Source organism: Lissotriton helveticus, chromosome 7, assembly GCF_964261635.1.
Source record: "Lissotriton helveticus chromosome 7, aLisHel1.1, whole genome shotgun sequence".
NCBI classification, from domain to species: Eukaryota; Metazoa; Chordata; class Amphibia; order Caudata; family Salamandridae; genus Lissotriton; species Lissotriton helveticus.
In genome coordinates, this window is record NC_136068.1 from 578,065,377 (window position 1) to 578,093,256 (window position 27,880).

The 27,880-nt window shown below is 45.8% G+C and overlaps 1 protein-coding gene and 1 long non-coding RNA gene across 9 annotated transcripts in view; one reads left to right on the top strand and one right to left on the bottom strand.

Moving 5' to 3' along the window:
- LOC144768774 (uncharacterized) overlaps positions 1–2,224 on the top strand; it is a 66,123-nt gene extending 63,899 nt beyond the window's left edge. The window contains exon 3 of the long non-coding RNA XR_013598627.1: positions 1,985–2,224. This is a non-coding gene — a long non-coding RNA (uncharacterized LOC144768774). The remainder of the gene's footprint in view (positions 1–1,984) is intronic.
- The window catches only part of LOC144768773 (uncharacterized), a 9,320,023-nt gene that overhangs the window by 4,570,683 nt on the left and 4,721,460 nt on the right, over positions 1–27,880 (bottom strand). The gene's annotated exons all lie outside the window — the stretch shown is intronic.

Here is a 27,880-nt window from a genome sequence, read left to right on the forward strand (position 1 = left end):
CAGATGCAGGGATTTCTCCACAGGCAGTTCGTGGTCACCACAGGAACAAGAGCTTCATATCAACTGCCTAGAGCTGTTGGCAGGTTCTTTCGCCATGCGTTGTTAGACCAAGGAAGGGTCCAGTCTTGCGTCCTTTTGAAGATGGACAACGTTTCGGCGGTCAGGTATATAAATCGCCCTGGAGGTACTCGCTCGAAGGTGCTTTCGGACCTGGCAGCGAATCTCTGGCAGTTTTGCCTTGACAATTGGATCGTGTTAACGCTGAGTATCTCCCGGGTCCGGAGAATCTGGTGGCTGACTGGCAATCGCGCCATTTCAGAAATTCCAGTCTATGGCAGTTGCATCCGGACGTTTGTTCTCGGCTCGGGGTCTTTTTTCTGTGGATCTGTTTCCGGGTTGGATCACCAGCTGCCTGCGTTCCTGCAGGATTGGACACAGGAGAAATCGTATCTGTTCCCTTCTTTCACCATGATCACAAGGGTCTCAGCCCAGATCCAGCGACAGCGGGCCTGTATGGTTCTCATTACGCCCATTTGGAGGTCTCAAGTGTGGTTTCCGGTTTTTCTGGAACTTTCTAGGGATTCTCCTTTCCCACTCCCCCACTTTCCAGAGCTTCTCCTCAATCCAGTTCCTCATCAGATGGTTCTCGACCGCTCTCTCCACCTCATGGCGTGGGGGATTACAGGGGACGATGGTCGCTCCTGGGCCTTTCGCAGTTCGCTGAGAGCCTCTTATCTAGGGCCTGGTCAGATAGTACCATCAAGCGTTATCGCTCGGCCTGGACAAGATGGTGTTGTTGGTTTGTGCGACAGGGTTATGATCCCGTGGGCGCCAAGGTGGTCCACATTTTGAATGTTTTGGCCCACCTGGCTCAGCAAGGTCTTGCTTATCGGTCGATCAACACCTTCCATTCGGCAATCTCTGCGGGACATTCCCCATTGGATGGTAAGCCGGTGAGCGAACATCCCTTTTTTTGCAGACTCTTGAGAGGCCTCCGTTTATCGCTTCCACCAGAACCCAGGTACTCTGAGCTCTGGGATGTCAACAGAGTGCTTAATCTTTTTCTTTCATGGCAGCATAACTAATTTCTTTCCCGCAAGGAATTATCTACGAAGTTAGCAGTGCTTCTTTGTTTGATTTCATGCCGAAGAGTTTTGGACGTGCGAGCTCTGGATATCAGAGGCAAAATATTCTCTCCTTCGGGTGTTGCTTTCTCGGTTAGTCGAAGGACTAAGATGCATACACGAGCTATTGAGTACCCAGCGTTCCCAGACTCTCCTAAGCTTTGTGTGGTGCGTTGTCTGAAGGTGTGTGAGGAGATGTCTGAGAAACTTTGCCCTCCTAGAGAGCGTCAGCTCTTAATTGCGCTTAAAAAGCCACACAAGGCAGTTTCGTCGCCCACTATAGCACGTTGGGTGCGTTGGGTTATGCAGGAGGCGGGCATTAGCCTACAACACTTTGGGGCTCACTCAGCAAGAGGTGCTATTGCCTCGAAAGCTTTTTCGCTGGGAGCTTGTTTAGAGGATATCATGAATGCAGCAGACGGGTCCTGCGATTCTACTTTTAAAAGATTCTATTTTAAACCGGTCATTGATATGGCCCGTTTGGTGGTAAGTAAGCTTTGAAGCAGCATAATCCGCAGCCTCCGGTCCTGACATAGAATTACAAATTTCCTAACTAACGTAACGGAAAGTTTCAATTCCATTAAGAACTCAGGGGCAAGGATTATCCCACAGCAGATCTCTGCGAGATTCCCCCCCTTTGGGAGTAAGTATCTGTTTATTCGTTTAATTTGGTTCTCTCTGCAGTTTGTTTTGTATTCACTGATGCAGCATTCTGATGTAATGCTTAAACCTGTTCAAGGTTATGTAGTTGGCATGTTCTGCTAATTTAGTGTTGTTGCCTTGCATTCTCTGGTAGCTGGTTTGCTTGACCTCTCTGGGCTTAGGTCCTCATGTGTTCTTTGGTTTTTTTACACGATCAGATTCCGGGAAACAGGACACCTGAGTGGACAGACAGCGTTTCGTCGCAAAGAAAAAGGAGGAGCAGGGCAGCAAGGACGGACTCGGAGAGGGTTCCAGGGCTATGATTGGACATTATGGACTGTGGGATATGTTGTCCCTTCTTTGTTTTGTTTTTCAACCATTTTTTCCCAAGGGTATTTGGGAAATGTGGTCTAAGTTAAGTTATAAAACGGCTGCTGTGTAATAAAGCATAGAAAATGTTAGCATAATCCTCGCCTCCGAGTCCTTAATAGAACTGAAACTTTCTGTTATGTTAGCTAGGAAATTTTTCATTATGCACTGATGTACAGCCTTACATGCAATGAGTTGAGCCCCTAAAATACATGATTTCCTGAATCTACACTTACAATTTCAATATTATGTGTATATCACAGTGAATTTTCAGCACTATGCAATTGCATATTTTCATCCTAGTCTAATATGAAATAGACAATTGTGCAGAATATCTTGATCTGCCTCCAAACGTACATATCTCTCTATTCTAAGATGCCACCTGTAGCGGTCTAGTCATGCAGGGACCGCCAGCCCATCCCGGAACAGACCTCACACTATGTATCACTCTCTGGCCAGGCGTGGCCAGAGAGCATAAATAAACGTGCCGGGGTCGCTCGTGACTTCCGGCCAACACAGTGAACGAAACGTGTGGTGTCTCCTCATTATGTGTTGTGTGCCAGGCCTACCATTCCAGTGACTCACACCAAATCCCACAGGTGCCCAGGGCCAGCTGTCACACTGGCGACGAGGATGGGATGCTGCTGAAACCCACGCCCTACCTGAGGTGCGATGCCCATTGTACCCGTGGACCGATGCTGACTGCAGTGAGCGTGGCGACCAGAAAGCGGTAGGAGGCGCGTCGAGACCTGCGTCTGTCAAACCAGGCAGCGCTTGACCTTGTGTGAGGCCCCGATTTTCACCGTAGTAAGCAGAGCGTGGCACGCACTAGCAATCAGGCCCGGTGACCCAGCTGGAGGCCCTGCGAGTGAAAAATAATCGTGCGCATGCGCACATGATAGTGGGTGAAAGCAGACGCCCAAGGACAGCGCGAAGGGAGAGAGGCACGCGCGGAGGCCCAGCAAGGCCCGTCAGGAAAAACCTGACACAAAGCAGAGACAGGCCCGACCCCAGAAGCGAACAGCACTGCAAAGGAGCCTTGACAAAACCAACGGTGGGCCTGCAGATATACAAAGGAGCAAGACAAGAATAAACACCCCAAAACAATTACTCCTGAAGACAAGGACACCACACTAACAACCAGCAGCCCCAGACACCAGAAGGGAGTTACAAACAAGCACCGGCAAACACAACAAAAAGCGGAATAGGCGCACGCACAACGCCAGGAGAAGGCCAATTGCGGAATAGCACTATCTGAAGCACACACAAGTGGGAAGATATCATGTCAAACCCGGCAGGGCAAGCAGCACAACAACAAGCAGTCCAACCTGCGGTTCCAGCAGCGCAAGCAGGTCAACCACAAGTAATCCCTATGGCGCTTCTGCCCCGAGTCCACACGCAAATCACAGCGCTCCCGCTATTTAGTGAATTGATAGACCCGGCAACCGAATCACCGAGGTGGAAGGTATGGGTGAGTCGCCTCAACAACTACTTTATCGCAATGAGAGAGACCGACGGAGCCATGAAGAGGTCACTGTTACTACACTTCGCAGGCGATGAAATATTCAAATTGTTCGCACACCTCCCGAACACAGGCGCGGCCACCGACTATGATGCTGCAGTCCGAGCATTGGATGTCCACTTCGACCCTCAGCTCAATCCCCGCTATGAAAGGTTCAAGCTTCGACAAGCCAGGCAACGCGAAGGTGAGACAATGGACGCCTTTTATGTGCGCCTCAGGGAATTAGCAAGTACGTGCACTGAGGATGATCAGACAAAGGAGGTCACGGCACAACTTATCCAAGGCTGTCGAAACAAAAGTGTGGAACTCCTAACCACTTCGCGAGTGTATGTCGCGGAGGCTCGCGAGGCAGATACAACTCGGGAAGGAAGCCCCCAACAGGAGCCGTGAGACACCTGGCATTAGAGGAACCGGCGACATCACGATCAGTCAAAGCCTCCGCTCGCCACACTCAATGGGTGGAGAACTCCTCCACAGAGGATAATGAAGAATGTTATTTCGTGTCATTCGCAGAGAATCTGAAGAAAAGACGACGACCACAACCCAAATGCAATATTGAAATAGACGGATTCCCGGTCACTGGCCTGATTGACACCGGGGCAACCGTTAACGTCATGGGGCACAGCATTACAAGCAGCTGAAACCAAAACCCGTATTGCACCGTCCAAAGTCCGCATATTCACATATGGAAGTCAAACGCCGCTCCCGTTGAATGGAAAGATGTCAGTTCTAGTGAGGTCCGAAGCACAAGAGGTAATGACCACGTTGCACGTCGTGGATAGTGAGGCAGATATATTGATTGGAAGCCACACTGCCGAAGATCTTAATCTCATCGGGTTCGCTAACACAGTCAAGCTCCTCCAGGTTGACAACCTTCTGGAGATGTTCCCTCAGTTGTTTAAAGGGCTAGGACAGATCAAAATACCCCCAGTGAAATTACACATAGATCGAGCAATTCAACCTGTAGCATTAAGGCACTGACGAATCCCGTTTCACCTCCGACCCCTGGTAGAACAAGAATTATTGAAACTTGAATAGCAGGGAGTCATCGAAAAAGTGCATGGGCCCACCCCATGGGTATCTCCCATGGTAATTGCCGAAAAAATGAAGCAGCCAGGGAAAATCCGGATCTGCATTGACATGAGAATGCCCAACAGAGCAATAAAATGAGAGACCCCTAACGCCAACAGTCGACGACATCCTGGCTGACCTAAATGGCTCGCAGTGGTTTTCAAACCTTGATCTCAATGCTGGATATCATCAACTAATGCTGGCGGAAGAGAGCAGGTAAATCACGACGTTTTCGACCCACCTGGGGCTGCGTAGGTACAAAAAGTTGAATTTCTGGATATCCTCAGCAGCAGAGATTTTTCAAAATACTATAAGAGAACTTCTGTCAGGTCTCCATGGCGTGCTAAACGTGAGTGATGATATCCTAATTCACTCCAAAACCCTTGAGCAACATCACAGGAGACTTCGAGCCACGCTTCAGTGACTAGCCGAACATGGGGTGACACTCCACAAAGAAAAGTGCAAGTTTTTCTGTAAAACAATTGACTTCTTTGGCTACGTATTCAGCTCAGACGGCCTCAAGGTAGACCCCCGAAAATCTCAGGCGATACAACTGGCTCCGGCCCCAACCAAGGAGTCTGAAGTACGAAGCTTTTTAGTAATGGCCACATATTGCGGGAGGTTCATCCCAAACCTTGCAACCATCGCAGAATCACTAAGAAACCTAACGAAGAAAGACGCTCCGTGGGTCTGGTCCACAGAGGAAGACAAGGCCTTCAAACAGGTGAAGTCGGCCCTACTAGACAGTACAACCATGGCATACTTCGATACCACACGCACCATGGAGCTACGAGTCAATGTAAGTCTGGTAGGCCTTGGAGCGCTGCTTACCCAAGAAACTGAGCCAGGGACCTGGGTTCCTTTAGCCTTTGCTAGCAAAGCGCTCACAGACACCGAAGCCAGATACTCGCAAATAGAACGTGAAGGGCTTGCCATCAAATGGGCATGAAAACACTTTCATCTATACGTAAGTGGACACCAGTTCCGAGTCATAACCGATCATCAGCCTTTGGTTCCACTATTCAGAGGGACAGCACCTAACCCGCCTCCCAGAATTGAAAGATGGGCTATACAATTACAACATTATCAAATGGAGCTGTCATACCGGCCTGGTGCAAAGAATCCGGCAGATTTTCTGTCCAGACACCCAACGCCTTCAACTAACGAGGCTGACGAGCAGGAAACAAAGACAGAAGAATTTGTCAACATGGTCACTCAGTGGTCATGCCCGCGGGCTTTCTCGCTAGAAGAAATAAAGGAGCAAACAGGACAAGATGACGTGCTTCAGCGGGTGACTAACGCCCTTAAAAGTGGTTTGTGGGAAGGGTTCCTCGAGAACATTCCAGAGTGGAGGGAGCCTAACAGAAACCGCCTAGGAAAACTATGGAGAGTTCGGAACGAACTCAGCTCGGCGGAAGACGGCGTGGTGCTGAGAGGAAGACGCATCGTCATACCACACAGCCTGGTGGAACGATAAACAATGCGTGCCCACGAAGGACACCAAGGCATTGGGAGAAGAAATCGAGAATGAGAGAGAAGGTGTGGTTCCCGGACCTCGAGAGCAGCTTTGAAGCAGTTGTGCGCAACTGCAATGCCTGTCAGATCAATAGTAGTGCGGAAGTCTCGGCACCGGTCATCACCGAAGGCCCTGCTCCATCACCTTGGTCATGGGTGAGCCTCGACTTCGGGAGCTTCCAGGATGGGAGAGTCACCGCTGTCCTCATGGATAGCTATACCAAATATCCAATCGTCAAAATCCTGCCATCCACCGCGTTCACCCACCTGCAGCCGATTCTGAAGAAATCCTTTGCTATGCTTGGATTGCCACACATCATCAAAACCGACAACGGGCATCCTTTTCAAGGCAGTGAATTCAAGGAGTTTATTACACATCTGGGGATCAAACATCACCGGATAACACCTCAGTGGCCACAAGCAAATGGCGAGGTTGAGCGGTTCATGCGCACCATCAACAAAATACTGCACATAGCCATGGCAGAAGGCACCGACCCAGAAACGGTGCTACAACACTTCCTGAGAGAATACCGCTGCACACCTCATTGCACAACACAGCGGTCCCCGTGGTCACTTATGCTAAATGGCACTCAGCGAGACCTATTGCCGATGACTGAAAACTGGAGGCCAGAACTATATGACCCGGCACATACCCAAGCACGACGACAGCAGAACAACGATAAGGCCTGTCGCCGACGGAGAGCAAGAGTTCGGGTGCTAACCCCTGGGTGTAAGGTGATATTGCGGAATCGATGGAGTGGAGGAAAATTCGGAACACCCTATGAACCAGGTCTGTGGACTGTCAAGTCGAACCAAGGGACAGCCATTACCGCAGAGCATGACGGGGAAGTAATCACGGGAACATCTCATGGTTCAAAGAAGTCCCGTGTCCTGTCGAGCCAACCCAGAGAGGAGATCTACCCAGAACTCCCGAAAGAAACACGATCACAGAAGAAGACATCGCTGGCGATGGGTCACCTCAGGACTCAACAGAGCCCGACTGCTCACGTTGGTCTGACATGCAAGGGGCGGAGTGTGATCACAGCCCGAGAAGTCCCCGGCACGAACGAGAGCTCAACCGGCATCATTACAACCTCAGGCAGAACCCACAGCCCAACAGGAGGCTAGCTGACTTTGTGTGTTGAATTGAACTGTATCAGACAAGGGGAAGAAACGGAAAGGAAAAAAAGGACCAAGTTGGGATGGGGTGTAGCGGTCTAGTCTTGCAGGGACCGCCGGCCCACCCCAGAACAGACCCCACACTATGTATCACTCTCTGGCCAGGCGTGGCCAGAGAGCATAAATAAACGGGCCGGGGTCGCTCGTGACTTCCGGCCAACACAGTGAACGAAGCGTGTGGTGTCTCCTCATTATGTGTTGTGTGTCAGGCTTTCCATTCCCGTGACCCACACCAAATCCCACAGGTGCCCAGGGCCAGCCGTCACAGCACCTATAGCTCACAACAATCTGTTCTCCTAACGATAGTGAGGGCTACTATCAAATGGCACATGACAGTCACACACACACAGTTAACTGAGAACTTACCATACCGATTCTCGTTGATTTTAACTTATTATTCCGTTACTATCTATATACTAGAGTAGATTATTTACACTATGCCAATAGCACATTATTATGCAAGCCATATGTAGTATATGCAATTGAGCATAGAATTTTAAATAAACATTTCTCTATTTCCCGATAAATTTGCATTAAACACAGCTTACAATAACACAACATGGAGACAACATTGTCTTCATTTATACATTGTTCCTTTCCAAGATGGCGCCTCTTTGTCAGGTCAGAACAATTTGTTCTCCTAAATGGGTAATCCGTCATCTAGCTTGCCTTCTATATACTGGGAAGGTTTTGTCGCCCATACTGGCATGTATTCTGGAGCCGATATGTCCAGACCATAAATACAAGACATTACCGTTAAGGTAAGTTTCTCTTGGTGTAACAATCCTAAAAAATAAGTGGTAGCATGTGCTCGGATACTCGACGACCGAGCAATTAATATTTGGGCTTTACTGGTTAATTTTTCCCATAGGAAATACCCTTCCACAGGTTGGTATGATACACAGAGGGATATCATTCTCATCCTGAATTTGAGGATTTTCCACGTGCTCTGGAAATCCCTAGCCGAAATATATTAGGTTAGTGGGATCGTATTTCATACATGCTCATAATATGACATGTCTACTTACTTATGTGACTGGCTTGGACTGTTATGCAAGAGCTTTTCCTTAAATTTTGCTTTTACAGGAAACATGCTCAAATACACACCACGGTGATTCGGCTAAATTGTGGTGGAAGCTCACAACATAAAACAACAGTACAATCTACTGGGATATTAATTGAATATCCCGCTTTGAGTAATGCATTGAGAAGAAGTTATGCTTGTTCCAAATAATGAACAACTCTTCCAATTCATGTTTTAGTTGATGCCATTATAATGCCCTGTAATACTGTCTGGTTTCCTTTTTTTTTTTTTTTTTTATGTTTTTATTGGGTTTTTTACCCCCTTTTTCTTTCCCTCACACCCCTTTTTGGTACAAAGCATGTCACATCATTTACACATTTACAATTATTTCATATTCCGATTTTTACAAAATATTTAAAAAAGAAACATTAAAAACAATAGCAAAAGAGCATAAATGAATAAAAATAATAGTAAAAAACGGTAAACAAAAACTTAGCAAAAGAAAAATATACATATACCAAAAGGCTGAGCTAATACAGTATAACTAAATTCATCCAGTTAATTATCCTTAAGGGTCAGCTTCAGGGACACAAATTAATATCAAAATCCATACTTCATAATTTCATGAATTTAACCAGGTTCATCTTCCCTCCATCTAGTTACCGGACCCCATATCTGGAGTCCTAACATCTTCCCCCTTCTCCCTCTTCTAGTATAAATAGCTTTTTCTAAATTATATGCCTACCTAACCAATCATGATACGTTGGTGGAGTTTTTTCAAGCCAAGTTGTTGCAATCGTTAAACGAAATATTGCCATGGCCACAAAAATAAAGTAGGCATACTCTGGCTGTGCTTCAGGCTCCCCTACTCCAAAAATGATTATTGACGATGTTAATTCAATTTCTATTCCTAAAGATCTTTTCAAGAACAGTCTTATTGCTTCCCTCGTTGTTTGCAGATGGGTACATGTTGCAAACATATGTACTATATGTACTATATCCGCCTGATCTGCACTACATCTGGGGATGGTAGTACCCATGCTTTCTCCCCATTGCGCTATCCTTGCTGGAGTATAGTATAAAGAATAGAGTGTTTTGTAATCTTGCGCCTGAAGTGACGCTGAGCATAGAATTTCCTGCCCCATTTTTAATGACAAATGAAAAATTTCTTTATCTATGCCCAACTTGGTCGTCCATTTCTGCTCCTGCTTCTCTAGATCAGGTTTACCAGTAAGCAATTCTGCATACAATCTTTTAATTGTACATCCTCCTCTCTGAATCACCTCCAGAAATGAATTTGAGTTAAATCCTGCTGATCCTCCTTCTTTTGCCGCCATAAAACTTCTAATTTGCAAAAACTTGAAAAAATACCTTTGATCCAAATCATATTTTTTCCGAATTTCAGAGAATTGTAACATTTCCTGTGTCCCCCTAATTTTTGAATACCATGCCTACCCCATTCTACAAAAACCCGATCTGAAAATATATCAGGAGGTAGTGTGTTATTATGTAACAACCTAGTATACTTATTATATTTCCCTAATCCGTATCTTTTGGTAAAAGCCTTCCAGATGTTATAGGCAGCAGAAATCATCTTAAATTTAGTCCTTTTAAAGTAAGAAGAATCAGTACATTTCAAAAATAAATTTTCTGCTTCCGTACCTAATACCAATGCATAGATATCTACTGTCCCAAGAGAGTCCTGGCCTTCCATTTCTGCTCCTCCCATTCAACTGGACATATACTGCAAAGCAGCCGCCCAGTAATATAATTTAAAGTCCGGTAAGGCCCACCCTCCTCTCTCCCTTGGTAAAGACATAAACCTCATTGCCCTTCTTGTCTTTCCCTGTGCCCATATGAACCTATTTATTGTGTACTCCAAAATTTTAAACCATTTTGATTCAAATAATAATGGGATTGCCCTGAATACATACAAAAATTTCGGCAAAAAAAATCATTTAAATAATATTGGTGCGCCCAACTATGGAAAGATGTAAATTATGAAGTCTATCTAAATCCTTCTTGGTTTTACTTATTATTGGGGCTATGTTTAATTCGACTAATTTATCTAAATCTGCTGTAATTGTTACCCCTAAATATATACCTGACGAAACTACCCGCGGATCATTACATGTCACATTATTGTTCTGAATAATTTGGGTCTTAGAGGTATTTAAAGCATACCCTGAGATTTGACCAAAACGTAAAGCCTCTCTTTCCACCTCCCTTATACCCTCTGTGGGATCTGATGTAATTATCGCCACATCGTCCGCATAAGCCAAGATTTTACAGTCCCCACTGCGGGTCTTAATTGGGGGAATCCTGTTATTAGCTTCAATTTTACGTACATATGGGTCCATGTACAAAGCGAATATCAATGGCGAACAGGGGCACCCCTGCCGCGTCCCTCGAGTGATTTTCAACGGAAGGGTATAACCCGCATTCACTCGTACATGAGCCGTCGGTGTTGTATATAATACCTTTATTGCACTGAGAAACCCCAGACCAAACCCCGCTCTTTCTAAAATAGCCCACAGATAGTCCCAGGAGACCCGATCAAAAGCTTTCTCCGCGTCCAGCAGCATCGCCGCCATCGGGTCTCCTGAAACCTCTGCAGCATCAAACAGGGTGATAACCTTTCTTGTATGGAAACCTTTTCTTTGAACCTGCCCAGCCGACTAACCTGAAGCATTGCCAGGAGCTTCAACGATCCAGGAACAGCCGAATTACCCCGAGGGAAGACCCGCCTCCCGCCGCACGACTCCAGCTTGCTAGGGAGTCTGCCGCCGAGTGGAGACCGGGGTCTGGGGAACTACATCCCCCAACAGGCACAGCGCCACACACCAACACGGAGCGCCAGGACGCGCATAAAAGTAGCGCATTTCCTGCAGAGCGGGGGAAACCTTTTCTTTGAACCTGCCCAGCCGACTAACTTGAAGCATTGCCAGGAGCTTCAACGATCCAGGATAAGCCGAATTACCCCGAGGGAAGACCCGCCTCCCGCCGCACGACTCCCGCTTGCTAGGGAGTCTGCCGCCGAGTGGAGACCGGGGTCTGGGGAACTACATCCCCCAACAGGCACAGCGCCACACACCAACACGGAGCGCCAGGAGGCGCATAAAAGTAGCGCATCTCCTCCCTCGCGGGACGCCGGGCAAAGCCCGGGCCAAGGGCGGGCCCGTTTCAGCCCGTTCCAGATGGTTCCAGGCTGGGCTGGGCCACCCCCCTTGGCTCCTACCTACCAGCCACTGTCTACATCTGCCAAAGGTATTGACTATTGATATCTGAACTTAATAACAATGACCTCGACAAGGGGCTCCAGAAGCAAGACTGCACATAAAACAGCCTTGTTTACAGGTCCAATCGATAAGTTTATTTTAACAACTACTGAGGCTATCAATGAAAATATTTCCTTGCTAGAGCGCAGGGTATCACAGGACCTTGCGAAGGCAAGGAGAGCTTCAATGGGTCTTATAGCAGCGGCATTAACCCCGCTTCCATCACCTTCTTCTATCCCTATCTTAATACAATCTGATGCAACAGCCCAAGTCCACTCCATTTCAAATGCTGTGGATTTGTCAGCCACCAACCTGTCACTAGTATTGGATTTGTTAGGGAGTCTTGAGACTACTCCGAACCTTGAGCTGATTTTGACTGAAGACTCTGTACATACATCCCGGCTCAAGGGGGTTAGAGAAGGTGCTGTCCCAAAGCAGCCACGATCCAGGAATAAGGGTAATACCACTAAACAATTTCCTAAAAATATCGAAAAGAATGGGCCCTTTGTGGCATCTATTGATAATTCGCTCTCCGGCAAAAATCCTGCACCACCCCCTTCTCCAAACTTACAATGTCCATCACTGAACAACGATCAAGAGGGTGGCGTTGGTTTGAATGCTTGTGATTCCTCTCAGCTCTTTGCAAGTTTTAGAGATTTATTAAAACACCACCTGCAACCGTTGGAACGGAGTATTATGTTAATAGAAAAGCAACTTGCTATAATTGTGGCTAAATTATCCAATCAGTCCAGGGAGGCGCCTAATAAGTCTGGTGGGGTATCGACAGCGGCCAACTCTGGGGGTCTACCTTCTAACCCGGATACATTGACGGTTATGAACAAGGCCCAGACTAAGACTAAAACATTAGAGCCTTCAACACCTATTCCGCCTGTTTCTACAAACTGTGTTAAATCTAAGCCACAGATAGAAATTTCAGCCCAGACATCTGCAACTAGTCAGCAGATTAACACCGTGCTACCTCCACCGGCCCCAGTATCATCTGTTAACAATACCACGCCCTATGTGTCTTCAGAGCCACCTAAAACAAAACACCCTATGCCCCTAAAATCCCAAACTCAACTGCCGGAAGGTAATAAGAGACCCAGACCCAAACGCCCAGTTCATCTGGCGCCTGAGGTATCCCCATTTACAGTGATTTTAACAGGTGTACCTGTACTCATAGCAGGAACAGATGAACCACCTTGGTCTCTCTTGAATAAAATCCTCCAATGGCTCAGTATTAATAGGCCTTTACAGCCTCCAAACACCAGTAGGATTTCATCTGTACGTAGAGTACCTTGGGTAGGGACGAGTCCTAAGAGTATTCAGGGGGATTGCGTCATCATTACATGTGAGGATGCGTCCACCGTGAATCATATCTGTTCATGGCCAGACCTGGAGAAGAGAGGGGGAATTGACACCCATCGTCTCTCCTTTTTCTATCCCCCCACATTTAATTATCATCACCCAATACCTCCATCTAATTGGGTCATACCTCCTGAACTCCCCTGGAACTTTGGGGGCCCATGGCTGACCCAGAGGAACCGGAATAGGGAGTGGGTACCTCGCCCCTGGCACTCTAATAGAGGACAACCTTTGGGCAATGGGTGGCAAGGCATTCATACCAATAACAGATTTGATTGTCTTGAGATGGTTGACTGACATCATGTATTGCCATCTTTAATTCAGTCAGACAATAGGCAGCCAGGGATAGGGATGAATCCACGTATGCAACATGACCATGTTAGAGAACGAGCAGTCTCTACTTTTGATTGCGTAAGTCTCAGAGGACATGCTGTTTTACGGAAGATCCCAGTATATGATGATAGGCCCTCTCAAACCATCCTTCTCAAACCTTATGCCAGTAATATCAAGACTCCTACCTGTAGTCCCGTAGTAGGACACCTTCAAAGTCAAAGTGACGTTCTATGCATCATTAAAGAAGTGTGTGTAGATCCCCGTGTCTTGAAGGTTGTCCCATGTGAGAGTGCCAAGGCAGATACCCTGCTTACAGCCCAGGCCTCTCAATCAGAGTTTGTGGTTAATGACTCAACCGAGCACGCTGGCCTTACCCTTATCTCTTGGAATATTGCCGGAATTGCAGGGAAATTGGACACCCCCTTCTGGCCTATTTTCATAGGGGAAGGATTTGATATAATCCTCCTCCAGGAAACCTGGTGCCAAGATCAAATAAATGTAGAGGGGTATTCATCTTATTGCCTCAATGCCACCAAATCCAATTCAGGGAGGGCTAAGGGTGGCCTTTTGCTCCTATTGTCCAACAAGTTGTGTAATTTCAAAGTCAAAAGCAGCACTAATGTAGGTACTCACAGTCAGGTAGTAAGGGTCGAAAGTGTTAAGGGAAACGATTTGGTCCTTGTTAACTTTTATAACAATATCTTTGATGCAACCAGAGGGAATATTTTACTCCCTCTGGAAAAGGAAATTGTAAAGGTTTTGAGCACCTCAAATAGAAGGGCTGATATCCTATGGGCAGGGGATTTTAATTTACAGCCTTGCCATCTATCAAATGGGAACCCATGTGGTTTTGGTATAGAGACGGTTAATCCCAGGGGGTGTGTGGATGAAAGTGAGGATTTTCTACATTTTCCACATTGTCATTATGGCTCTATCCTAAATAAATTGCTAACTAAATTAGATTTAACTTTGTTAAAATGTAATAAAAACAATCTGAATGTTATTTGCCCCACCTTCACAGGGAGGGATGCTGGGACTTTTATCGATCACATCTTGTATTCCAGCAGCGGGGACTTCGTTAATCTATGTGTTAGAGAGGAAAGTCTTAGTGATCATAATAGCATTTGCATTACCCTACCGGGACGGGGCGTAAATACAGTAACTGGAGAAACCTGTTACACCAATATAGCACCGATCAGACCAAACGGTCCAAGGATTAAATGGACAGGAAGTAACTCCATGGCCAAACAAAGGGAGGTTATGGATAACTGTAAAACCGAAATCAGTTATTGCTTAAAAAACGATATTGACCCTGATTTCTTGTTGACACAATTTATCAGGCTTAATACCATTATTAATGCTATTTTTACTAGGAAACCTGCATCCAAAAGAGTTGAAAAATTAGGCTGGTTTGACAAATCCTGTACAGTAGCTTTACAGGAATTGAAGAAAGCCCTAGGTATTAAACCCTGTGACAACAATAGAATAAAACAACTAAGGGCTAATTATAAGTTGGCAATCTCCAAAAGAAAAAAGGGTTTACAAAGCGAAGCATGGGACAAGTTGAGGGAAGGAGCAGAGACCAAAAACTGCAAACTTTACTGGGATACAATCAATAGTCCCTTTTTGAATACTGAAGGAATCCCGGAAATAACTTCTTATGTTGCCTGTGAGCAGTGGATAACCCACTTTACTAACATTTTTAACCCTGAAGGGATACCCCTAACTTTATCAGCTAATGAGCCCTCCTCCTGGATACCCCTACCTCTGGAAATAACCTTGAAGGAGGGATTTGAAGGGCTCATTAACAGTAAGGGGGGAAAGGCCCCGGGCCCCGACGGGGTCCCCATTGATCTACTAAAAGCTGAACCATATTTGTGGGTTCCCATACTGGTGAGGACTTTTAACTGTGCAGCAGAAGGTAACATTCCTCCCTCTTGGGGTCAATCAGTTATTATCCCCCTATTTAAAAAAGGGAGTAAATCTGAGGCTTCAAACTACCGTCCTATTTCTCTGTTGGACGCTTCAGTAAAAGTCATGAGCAGAATTATGCTCAAAAGATTAGAAACTTGGGCTACAGATATGAATATTTTAACAAAAGTGCAATATGGCTTCAGGAAAAGTATGGGCACCCTGGAGCAATGTGTAAATTTGGACCTTATTATAAAGAAATATACTGTAGCAAAAGAGGGCAGCCTCTTTTTATGTTTCGCTGACTTGAGCAGCGCGTTCGATCTAGTTGATCACGCCATTCTTTGGAAGGTTTTACTTGAGTCAGGGGCACCAAAGGAAATAGTTCACTTTTTGGCCAGGCTTTATGAAAGACTTTCTTGCAAAATTTGTTATGGCACCCTAGGCGAATGTACGCCATTTCTTAAAGTTTCACGAGGCATTCGCCAGGGATGCGTGTTGGCCCCCCTCTTATTTTCTCTTTTTATTAATCATATTGATTGCACCTTGGTTAATACCCCAGCAGATGCCCCCCTGATTGGAGGAAAACCCTTCCCAATACTACTATATGCGGACGACGCTGTCCTTTTATCCCGTACCCCGATTGGTTTACAGCGATTAATTGATAGATTTATGCTGTTTATCCAAAATAGAAGGCTCTGCGTGAATAAATCTAAGACATATGTAATGCAGTGTGGGCAGCCCACTAATAAACTGAAGTCTAGTTTTTTCTTAGATAATGACAAGATGACTCAGGTGAAAACATTTTGTTATCTGGGAATTACCTACGCTAATGACAGGTCATGGATACCCGAATTTGATAATATCCGGATGAAAATGCTGCGATCAACTAGCAGCATCTTTCGCTTTGCAACCAAGCTCGGATCTAGAAGTATTTTAGACATGATTAACATATACAACATACGCTGTGTTTCCTCTGCATTGTACGGGGCGGGTGTGTGGGGTCATACTGAGGGCCCATCGCTCCAAAAGGATGAAAATAAGTTTCTAAAAAGATTGTTATGCCTTCCCCCCTCCGCCTCTGTCCAACTAACCCATGATGAGGTGGGAATCGAGTTTATTTCTGACTTAGCAGCCGTTCGGCCACTCTTATTGTGGCGCTCTATTTGGGCTAAGACAGAAACTCGATTCACTCAAGAAATTATTCTTGATTGTATAGGCCTGGACTATTCACTTCGCATTGAGTGGCTGAAATACATTCAATTTTGGTATAAAACTCTTTTCGAAATTGATGTTCTCCAGGACCCTGAACTGGCGGTTGCAATCCCCAAAAGGGAAATCAAACAAACATTTCTAAACTTCAAAAAGAATGGGCGAGATAAGGTGTACGGCAAGTTAGCCACTGTGAAGTTTTATAAAGAACTAAATTTAACTCGGGGGTTTCAAGCCTACCTTTCGAATGTCTCCCGACCATCCCACCAGTTTGTACTAACTCGCGTTAGGTTGGGTATTGCACATCATCTTGTCGCCTTCCCAGTACAGAAATTAAGGTCTGAGACTCTCTGCCCTTGTGACAACTTCTCACGCCAAAGCTGCTGTCATTTTCTACTTTTTTGTAAATTTTATCACTTTTTAAGAATAAGGTATTTAAAACCTATTTTTATTAAATACAATATCCGATCTTATAAGAATGCTCTAGCGCTATTATCCTCCCTAGAGAATGTGGATATTTGTTTCTTTGTTGCCACTTTTATCCTGAAGTGTACAGCTGCCAGGAAATGTATAGTGCTGCCGTAATAATGTTATACATTCCTGTCTGTACACATTTTCTTACATTTTCTTTCCTTTTTTTTAACAGTTTATTGTATTCAATTATGTATTATGCCCTTTGCTTGTAAATGTATGGTCCAACTTCTTCTCCTTTTGTATTGCACTTTGTTTTACTTTTAATGAATTAATACTAAAATGTACAGCTGCCAGGAATAGTACTTGGCGTGATAATTATCACTATTCCTGTCTGTACTAATTATTTCTAAGATTGTTTGAGTTTCTGTCCTTTTAGATTACTCGTGTATATAATGAACTGTTTTTATGTCTATGCTTGTGTGATTTGTATTTTCAAATCGAATAAAAGCTTATGACTTGACTTGACTTGTATGGTGAGTAGTACCCCTCCCAGGTATAAATCCATGCTGGTTTATACTTACTAAACTCTCCATATTTTTAGCAAACCTAAGGGCTAATATTTTAGAAAAAATCTTCGTATCAACGTTCATCAAGGTTATTGGCCTATATGAACCTGGCACATCAGCTGGTTTAGCCTTTTTTAAGATAACCACAATATCAGCCCCGGCCCAGGACTCTGGTATAGAAACTCCTAGCTGAGCCTGCTGCATTGTAATAAATAAGTCCTGTTTGAGTACACCCCAAAAAGTCTTAAATAATTCTGCAGGGAGTTGGTCTGGACCCGCAGCTTTTCCTGATGATAAACTTAACATTGCGGTCTCAGTCTCATCCTGATCAAATGGAAGATCTAAGTTCTGTCTATCCTCTTCCGAGAGTGTCAAACTCGGAACATCCTGTAAATATTTACTTATTTTGTCTGGGTCCTTCCGCTGCCCCTCATTATATAATACAGCATAGAATTGCCTAAAAACTTCTCTTACCCCCTCCGCATTCCTAAGAGTATTTCCAGCAGCATCTTTAATTTCCCTAATCTCACCGGAGGCTACCTTCTGCCTTGCCCGTACTGCTACTGTGCGCCCTACGGTCTCGCTACACTCTTAGCATCTTTCTCTATTTACAAGATATGTTTTAGCAGCCTTCTCTGCTACATTTTCTTGTGCTTCCATTTTTGCTTTAGCTACCTTAATAAGTGCTTGATCCAGTGGGTCGCCTGCCATAACATCTCTTGCTAGGGCCCCCTCTGCCTCTTCCACAGCCAAAGACAACTTCGTTAATTTAGCCCTCTCCTGTTTTTGTTTAAAAATGCTAAAGCTTAAAGTTTCACCATGGGCCGCAGCCTTGAAGGCATCCCAAACAATCCCGAGTTAGCACTCCCTCTATTGATCTCAAAAAATGATTTAATCCATAGCTTCATGTGTTGAACATATTGGTCATCTTTCAATAATCTCCTTTCAAACGTCCAGCTTCTCTCTGTCTCCCCCCTCGCCATATTTAATGTTAGTACCAGCGGATTGTGGTCAGAGAGTATCCTGGGCATACTTTCTATCTTTATTCCCAACATTAGAGAGTTTGAAAGGAAAGAATAATCTAGCCTAACACAAACCCTGGGGCCGAATAATAAGTAAATCCTGGATCAGCAGGTTTTATAGATCCCCAAACATCAACCAGAGCATTGTTATTTATAAAACTAGTCAATGCCCGATACACTCTCTGCTTTCTCCCGTAATATAGATTCCTTCCTTTATCCTAGAGCCCCCCTGCCCCATTGATGTTCAAATCCCCAGCAAGAATAATATGAGGAGGCCATGTTGCCAATTCAGAATCCAAAAATTCAAACACTTCTGGATCATCTTCTGTTGATCCATAGAGTGTTGCCAAAGTGACCCAGTACTGACCAATCAAGCATTCTACCAAAGCCCACCTCCCCCACTGATCCTCAAGTTTTCTTTTTATTATGATACTTTTACTCCTAGACAGAATGGCCACACCTCTCTTCTTAGAGCCCTGTTTGGAATAAGCTAAAAGGTTAAACCCCAACTGTTCTAATAGTCCTACATTCATCCCCTCTACTTGGGTTTCCTGAAGAAACACAAAGTCAGGTCTCATAGTTTTTAATAGTGTTGCCACCTGCTGCCTCTTCTGTCTATCATTTAGCCCACACACATTCCATGTAATTACTCGGGTTTCCATTTATTATCTTGTATTGGTTTTTCTATATATCCATACACCACAATTATTTTATTATACTTTTTGTTTGTACACTTACCCATCACATCTCCCTGTTCCCTTGCTTCACTTGCCTCATCCGCCATCAATACCTTATGTTTCACCACCATATTTTTTACTGAATAATTAACCCTTGCACTATGCCCTGCACCAAAGTTCCCCCCACCCCTGAGCTCCCTTCCTGCCCCCCCCATATAGGCAATTAGGTCAATCCTGACCTATATGTGACTGCTCCTAACCCCGAAGGCCCCCTCTCCTCATTCCCCAGTGCCATCACCTGTAAATTGCAAATATAATATACAGTATGTATCTACTATTAGACAGGTCTATCAATCTATCCTCAAATTGCTTCTTACTAGTAAACATCCTTTTTCAATTACCATTCAGCAAGTTGTAATATTAACATTATAGCACTAACAGAAGTTGTTATATATTTTTTGTTACTTCCTATACTGCTTTGAAGCCCCTTGTTGTACTGCAACCACCATGCTACTTTGTCCTCCCTTTTCCTTTAGCGCCGCCAGATACTCCTGGGCCTTAATCTCTGAAAGAAATCTAGCATGACCTTTCACCACAACTTTCAGTTTACAAGGAAACAGCAAATATGCTTCGGCACCAGTACTTTGAAAAGGGCTTATTAATTGCCTCATTCGTCATCTCCTTTCCACAGTGGCGTGGCAGAAATCTGGCATAGCAAAAAAGGTTATTCCTTCAAAGGTACGCCTTGCCTCTGGCTTAGCTTTCTCCATCACTTCTTGTCTTGCCAGATAATTCCCCACTTAAACCAGAATAGCTCTCGGTTTGTCAGATTCTTGTCCCTTTTTCTGAGCAAACGGCAACCGGTGAGCACGCTGTATCTCCACCTCCCAATTCCACATCTTATTTTCCGGAAAGGCGCCCTTGAAAAGGTTAATTACAAAAGTATGAGCATCTTGCCCTTCCAATCCCTCTGCTATTCCAAGGAGTCTAATGTTATTTCGCCGCTGGCGATTCTCAAAATCTTCGAGTTTCCATTGCAGGTCCGTTGTCATCTCCTCCTGATCCTGCTTGAATTTCTGCCATGTATTAATTTCGTCTTCCAGCTGACCTGTTCTCTCCTCTACCTCAGTGATTCTTGTTGCCATATCCACATAGAGCTTGTTAACTTTCCTCAGAGACCCTTGAATCTTTTTATTTGCCTGCCCTCCGGCTTTCAACTCTGGCCTCTAACTGCATCTGCTTTAGCATGTTATATAAGACGTCCATAGTAGTAGACTGATTTGGAGTATTAGACTGAATCTGAGGGTGAAGCTGTGGATGTGAGTATGTGGTATTACTTACTTCCCTCTAAATGTAGGTCTCGGAGGTAGCTGAGAAGTCCCAATCCAATTTTTTGGAAACCTGTATTAGACTTTCAACTCTTCTTGGATTGTTACGTAATCTGCTGTTAGCTGACCGTGTGTTCCGAAAGACATTAGGTCTGTATGATGCTTTGTCCACACCCTCATCTGTAGACTCTAGGTCAGAGAGTTCTGAGCTGCTTCCCTCTGGGGTCGATGTCAAGCCTGACTCATCTCCCCCACTTTCAGCATCATTCACTGAAAAAAAGCAGTCATCACTGGGAGAGCCTGGGGGGGCATCGTTTGCACTATCTGGAATATGGACTACCGGAATTTGAGAGGAGGACACACTTTTCGTTTTACCCGCATATCAGCCCCATTATAAACTTTTAGACGAACAGATGGCTCAGCTGTTTGTTTTGCCTGCTTTGCTTGCTTTCCTAACAGAAACTTGGTTAGGACCCGACTCAGATCCTGACATCAGTAAATCTCTCCCTCCAGGCTATCTCATTCAGCATTTAGATCGATTAAAAGGGAAAGGAGGGGGAATCGCCATCATTTACAGGGACCATCTCTCCTGCCGTTTTCAGGGCAGCCCACTTTCTGACTGTGAAAATGTTCTATTTATGATTCAAGTCTCCCCATGCAAATCTCTCTCGGGACTTCTTATTTATCGCCCGCCGGGCCCAATAGGACAATTCTGTGGTTCACTCCTAGAACAGTGAGGCATATTGGCCACCACCCACTCTAGCTTTATGATTTTAGGGGATCTTAACATCCACTTTGATAAGGACGACGATAAACTGAGGAGAGGTGGTCTTGGGTCAGGCGCAGGTCGGTCGGGAGGGAGTTCCAGGTCTTGGCGGCCAGGTGGGAGAAGGACCTTCCTCCTGTTGTCGATCTTCGGATGCGGGGGACGGCGGCGAGGGCGTGACTGGCTGATCGGAGGTGGCGTTTGGGAGCGTAGAAGTTGATGCGGTTGTTGAGGTAGCTCGGGCCTTGGTCGTGTAGGGCTTTGTGTGCGTGGGTGAGGAGACGGAAGGTGATTCTCTTGTTGACGGGGAGCCAGTGCAGGTCTCTCAGATGTCCGGAGATGTGGCTGCGTCGGGGGATGTCGAGGATGAGTCTGGCTGAGGCGTTCTGGATCCGCTGGAGTCTCTTCTGGAGCTTGGCGGTGGTTCCGGCGTAGAGGGCGTTGCCGTAGTCCAGTCGGCTGGTGACGAGGGCCTGGGTGACCGTCTTCCTGGTCTCGGTGGGGATCCACCGGAAGATCTTTCGTAGCATGCGCAGGATGTTGAAGCATGACGAGGAGACGGCGTTGACTTGTCTGGTCATGGAGAGGGAGGAGTCCAGGATGAAGCCCAGGTTGCGTGCGTGGTCTGTCGGTGTGGGTGCGGTGCCCAGGGCGGGGGGCCACCAGGAGTCGTCCCAGGCGGAGGGCGAGGAGCCCAGGATGAGGACTTCCGTCTTGTCTGAGTTCAGTTTCAGGCGGCTGGTCGTTATCCATTCGGCTACATCTTTCATCCCTTCGTGAAGGTTGGCTCTGGAAGCGGCGGGGTCGTTGGTCAGTGAGAGGATCAGCTGGGTGTCATCGGCGTAGGAGATGATGTTCAGGTTGTGTTGGCGTGCGATGGGCGCGAGGGGGCTCATGTAGACGTTGAAGAGGGTGGGGCTCAGCGAGGATCCTTGAGGGACGCCGCAGATGACTTCGGTGGCCTCTGACTTGTACGGTGGTAGGCGGACTCTCTGTGTTCTTCCGTCGAGGAAGGAGACGATCCATTCCAGTGCCTTTTCCTGAATTCCGACGTTGCTGAGGCGCTGCACTAGGGTGCGGTGGCAGACAGTGTCGAATGCCGCGGAGAGGTCTAGGAGGATGAGGGCCGCTGTTTCTCCGTTGTCCATCAGGGCTCGGATGTCATCGGTGGCAGCGATCAGAGCGGTCTCGGTGCTTAACTGCTTAAACTGGAAAGTCGGTGTCCCACCCATATGTTAGGGCACCTCTTGGACCCTATATTTTCCAACATCACCGACCTTACAATCTTAGGTCCTACCCCGATACCATGGTCCGACCACTTCCTAATAACACTGAACTGGCTAAATTAGACCCAGAAAAATGGAAGTATAACTTGGAGCTATCCGCCCCACCCTTAGCCTCGGATCCTGCATTAGCTGATGCAGAATTCTCTAAATGGATTGGAGAGACGCTAGATAAAACCCTCCCAAAAAAATCCACCTGCAAACCACGAGATAAAGTCACCTCGCCCTGGTTCACCGAGGAAGTGCGCCTCGTAAAAAAACTTTGTAAAAAAACTGAAAGAGAATGGAGAAAAAATGTTGACCCCCATCAAAAAGCTAGAATATAAACTCATGATCCTCAAATACAAAAAAGCCCTTAAAGCGGCACAAGCCAATTACTTCGAAGCAAAAATTAGGCTATCTGCCAATTCTTCTAGGGAGACCTTCCAAATTGCAAAACAACTCCTAAAAACCCCCGACCCTCCTTCCTCCGTGGAACCCTCTGTTAGCCGGTATAACAAACTAGCTGAGTTTTTTTACTCTAAAGTTAAAAAAATTCTTAACTTCCTCCCCTCACAACCACCAGACAAATCACCCCCTCACGACCTTCCCAGACCAACACCCCAAGCTCTGGAGCCCCAGCTGAATCGGTTCCTTCCCACGACAGTAGAGACGCTATCCCCAATATTACAATCAATAAAAAGTGGATCCCCATTGGACCCCGCACCCTTTAACATCTTAAAATCAGTTGCCCCAACCATCCTGCCTCTCATGGTAAATCTGATTAACTCCTCTCTTTCCCATTGCACTGTTCCACTTAGCTGGAAAAAGGCAATTATTAAGGCCCTGATCAAAAAACCACACCTAGATCCCGTTGACCTAAGTAATTTTCGACCGATCTCCCTCTTACCTGGCATCAGTAAGATCGCAGAAAAATACGTAAATCGCCAACTTTCCGACTACTTGGAAAGCAATGGCCTTCTTAAACCCTCACAGACCGGCTTTAGACCAGGCCAGAGCACGGAGACCGCAATGTCGGTGGTGGTCGAAGAGGCAAGAAAGATCATCGACTCAGGAGGATCAGTGGCAGTGATCCTCCTGGACCTCAGTGCGACCTTCGACACCGTCAACCACTCCACACTGGTCCATAGGCTCAAGGAGTTGAGTATCTCAGGGCCTGCCCTATCCTGGCTGGAATCCTTTTTGAGGGACCGTTCCTTTCAGGTAACGGAAGGAAATTTCACCTCCAAATCAACATCTATACACTGTGGGGTCCCTCAGGGCTCATCACTGAGCCCGACCCTTTTTAATGTGTACCTGTCCCCCCTCGAAAGGATTGTCGACCCATTTGGGATTAAGCTTTTAACCTATGCGGACGACACCCCATTGGTGGTAACTCTTAATCAGCAAGACCATTCTCCCACTGACCTTTACACTTGTCTTAGCGACATAACAAAATGGATGGACAGGTCACACCTTAAGCTCAATAGCGAAAAGACAGAGATCATGGTCCTGGGCAACCAGTCACACTTTCGCCCAGAGTCCCTGTGGCCTCCCTGTATGGGCACGCCCCCTATCCCTAAGCATGAAATCAAGAGCTTAGGGATCTGGCTGGTATATAAATAAATAATACCGGATCTAGGTTTGACTGGACATAGCAATAACAGATAGCTCAATAAATAAGAGTCAAGATTCGAGGTAGTAGGAGTTTGCAGGTTTAATACAGCATAAAGGACAGGAACAGGACAACCTGCACGGGAACAGGATGGCAGGGCCCTGCAGGGGGGACAGGGAATGAGCGCGCTAACTTTAATAACAATGTACAACATATATATACTAAAACAATTGCATTACAGTGAATACAGTAGGCGGAGCAGTGGGTGTGGTCAATAGCAGTCGCGAAAGATAAGGGTGAAAGTGGGTGTAACAAGAGGCGTATACATGGACATGTGATGTAAACGTAACAGAATATGTCATAAATGGGGCGGAAACATGGAGGGGGCTACCTAAGGAGCCGGGACCTCTAACCTAATGGTGCGCGCAAACTGACAATGACGTGTTACTAGGAGAAGCTGGGGGCTATGAACTCTGCGCTAGGAGTAAAGACTGAAGTCTGGAGAGTCAGGGCGACATGTACCTAAACCCTATCTAGTATCTAATGTTTAGAGGACATGTTGATATAAACTAAGAGTCAGGAGGGGAAAGGCTAACAGACTCTAAGACTGGAGCATGCATTATTCTACATGTAGTGCGTGTTGAGGAATATTAAATGACCATTAATACAGTATTTCTCTTACATGGAGACGTAAAGGCTAGACGATGACTGAAACTATTGATGTGATTCAGTAGCTTAGGAATGCAGAGAAGGAGGGCTGGACTGATAACTAGAATCATAACATACTCTTGGCAGACTCGTGGGCAGAGCCAGGCCGAGCCGGGCACTGCGAGGCAGGAAGTAAGTGAAGGGTCGAGGATACAGGTGGGGGCTGTATCGCTCCTCAGCGAGGGTTCAGGAGACAGGAGCTGAATCTGGTGTCCGGGCCCTTTTGAGGCCTAGAAACGGGGACTTTTCAATGAAATAACGTGCACACTGAGAAACGTGGCAACGTGACTTTACATAGGCCTAATACTCGTAGCTTTCACGAGAACTGGAAACTAACATACTAGAGATGGACACAACTGTAATTGCGTCTTTAATCGAACATGGGGAATACATATGCATATTAATCATGCACACATAACATAAGATGGGGGACACGTAGGGACACAGAACATGGCAAAATTTACTTTTCCACATTCCCTCCTTGTCACTACGTTTCCATCAGGAAACATCAATATTCATGATACCATCTATCATTTCATACAATATCATTTGCTCGTCTCGAATTTTCTTGGAACTGGATTTAGAACGGGACTTGGGACTAGGAATACAAGAGGTAGCACAAATGCCGCAAATCGCAGGGCCACATTGTAAACAGAGGCAGCAACTGAATATGATCGCTACTGCAATACCCAGAAATGACAATACTTTCCATCCCCAGGCGGAAATTATATTCCAGAACCAACCGGACCATGTCCAGGTGCCTGGATTTTGGTGTAACATATGGGCAATATTATGGAGTCTGGTAATAGCTGAATAAACAGACGGTGCGTTATTAGGAATGAAAATGCAGCAACTAGATCCGATGACTCTACATGCCCCGCCCCTATCGGCCAGTATGACGTCAAGGACGAGACGATTCTGGAGCACGACAATTCTCATAAAGGATTGCTCTTCGGTTAAGTTACCTAGAGCAGAAGTAGTCTCAATCACTACTGCTTCAAGGGTTCTGGTTAATCTACGTATCAGTTTACTATTCACGACAGTACCTAAATAGGGGAAGACACCTTTATTGATATCTATGTATTGTTCTAGAGCAGTTTCAGTATAATCGACAATCGGAAGGTCTCTCTTGTGTCTCGTATGTACTAGGTGGGAGTTCCTATGATAGTCAGGTGGGGCTAAGAAAACTGGTGGCAGTAGGAAGGCAATGTAACAGGTTCCCTCCCAATCGAGGGGCAGACGACCATATGCGGTCTGACCACAAACAAAATAAGAATGACGTGAAGCTTTGAAAATAGATTTCCTACTGTCACTATACTTGATAATAGTAGTACAATCACTATGGCCTACATGTACGGAACCATTATTTCGGACACATAATTCACCTTTTACTGGTAATACTGACATAGCAGGTAAGTCTGGAGTAGTATCAGACTGAACATTCAGGACCATAAAATTCGAAGAATAATTACCCAAATTATAAACTTCATTTTCTAGATCTAACCCTGTTCTGTGGGGAAGACCTTGCTTGTCTGGGAAACATGTACTGTTAAGTAGGGACATATCATTTGAGGATGACGTTAACGTGGACCATGCTCCACACGAACCATTATGTGAAAATGGATAAGGAAAAAGTGGCAGAACTCCCTTCGGTGTCTGGAAAGGGGGGAGTCGACCACACACCCAACAATTAGTGGCATTGCTGGTCTGGTGTGAATAATGTAACATGCGGATAAAGGAATTATTACGCATAGCAAGACGATATGAGAGTTCATGAGGAGGTAGATCACTAAACGTGTGCTCTATTGTAGCATTAGCAGACTTATTTACATGAGAAACTGGAAAACACAAATAAAATGCATAACTTGTGGAGGTAATCATAAGGCTGAGATATAGCAGAAAACATAAAATAATAGTGCAACTTTTAGAGTTCTCACTAACTCTCTCTCTGTGGGGGTCTATTATATACATGTCAGAAACCGGTCTAACCGTTTCACCTAGGGGAGGACTTAGACAATCAAACTGGCTGACTTATTTTACTAGACCTTAATTTTAGCTTGTACTCCTGCTGCGGAGTTTTCTCTAACAGGGAGGAATCTGTATCATTGTCTTTTGCGGGACAGTCCTTGAGAATAGTACTTTGGCAGTTTTTAAAATCCTCGGAAATGTTCTTGGAAACAGTCTTTAGTCCGTAAAACTTTTTCACATGAGACAGGTGGACCCAGCCCTTCCTGCCTTCCAGCTTGACGGCAGTACGGGTGGCCAGGAGGACCTGTTTGGGTTCCTTCCAGCGGGGCTCCAGCGGACTCGAACGATCAAAATTCCGGACAAGAACCATACATCCGGGAACGATTTCATGCGGTGCCACCTCGGTATTGTCTGGAAATGCGGCGGCAACCTGTAAACGACAAGAGTGTAGGGCAGACATCAAGGAAGCTAGGTAATCTGTCAGCATATTACTTGAAACATCGGTAATACTTCGGGGTCTAGGTGTACCCCACATGTTAGGGGGGCGGCCGAATACGACCTCGTACGGGGACAGACCTGATCTGGAATGTGCGACCATGCGCATATAAAACAAAGCGACTGGCAGAGCTACCAGCCAGTTCACACCTTTCTCTTTACATACTTTGGCAATGCGGATTTTCAGGGTCTGATTATGTCTCTCTACGAGACCGGCTGCTTCAGGATGGCGTACACAATGGAACTTCCACTGGTACCGTAACAAAAGGGAGATGTGTTTCATGAGCTCAGATGAGAATGGCTGGCCGTTGTCAGAATATACGACCCTAGGGAGTCCATAGCGGGGGAAGAATTCACGAACCAACTGCTTGGCAGTGGTCGTGGCTGTGTAATCTGGGACTGGATATGCTTCTGTCCATCTGGACAAAGCGCATACAACTACAAGGACATACTTGAAACCTCGACATCGCTCCATCTGAATATAATCCATTTGGAGGACTTCAAAAGGGTGGTC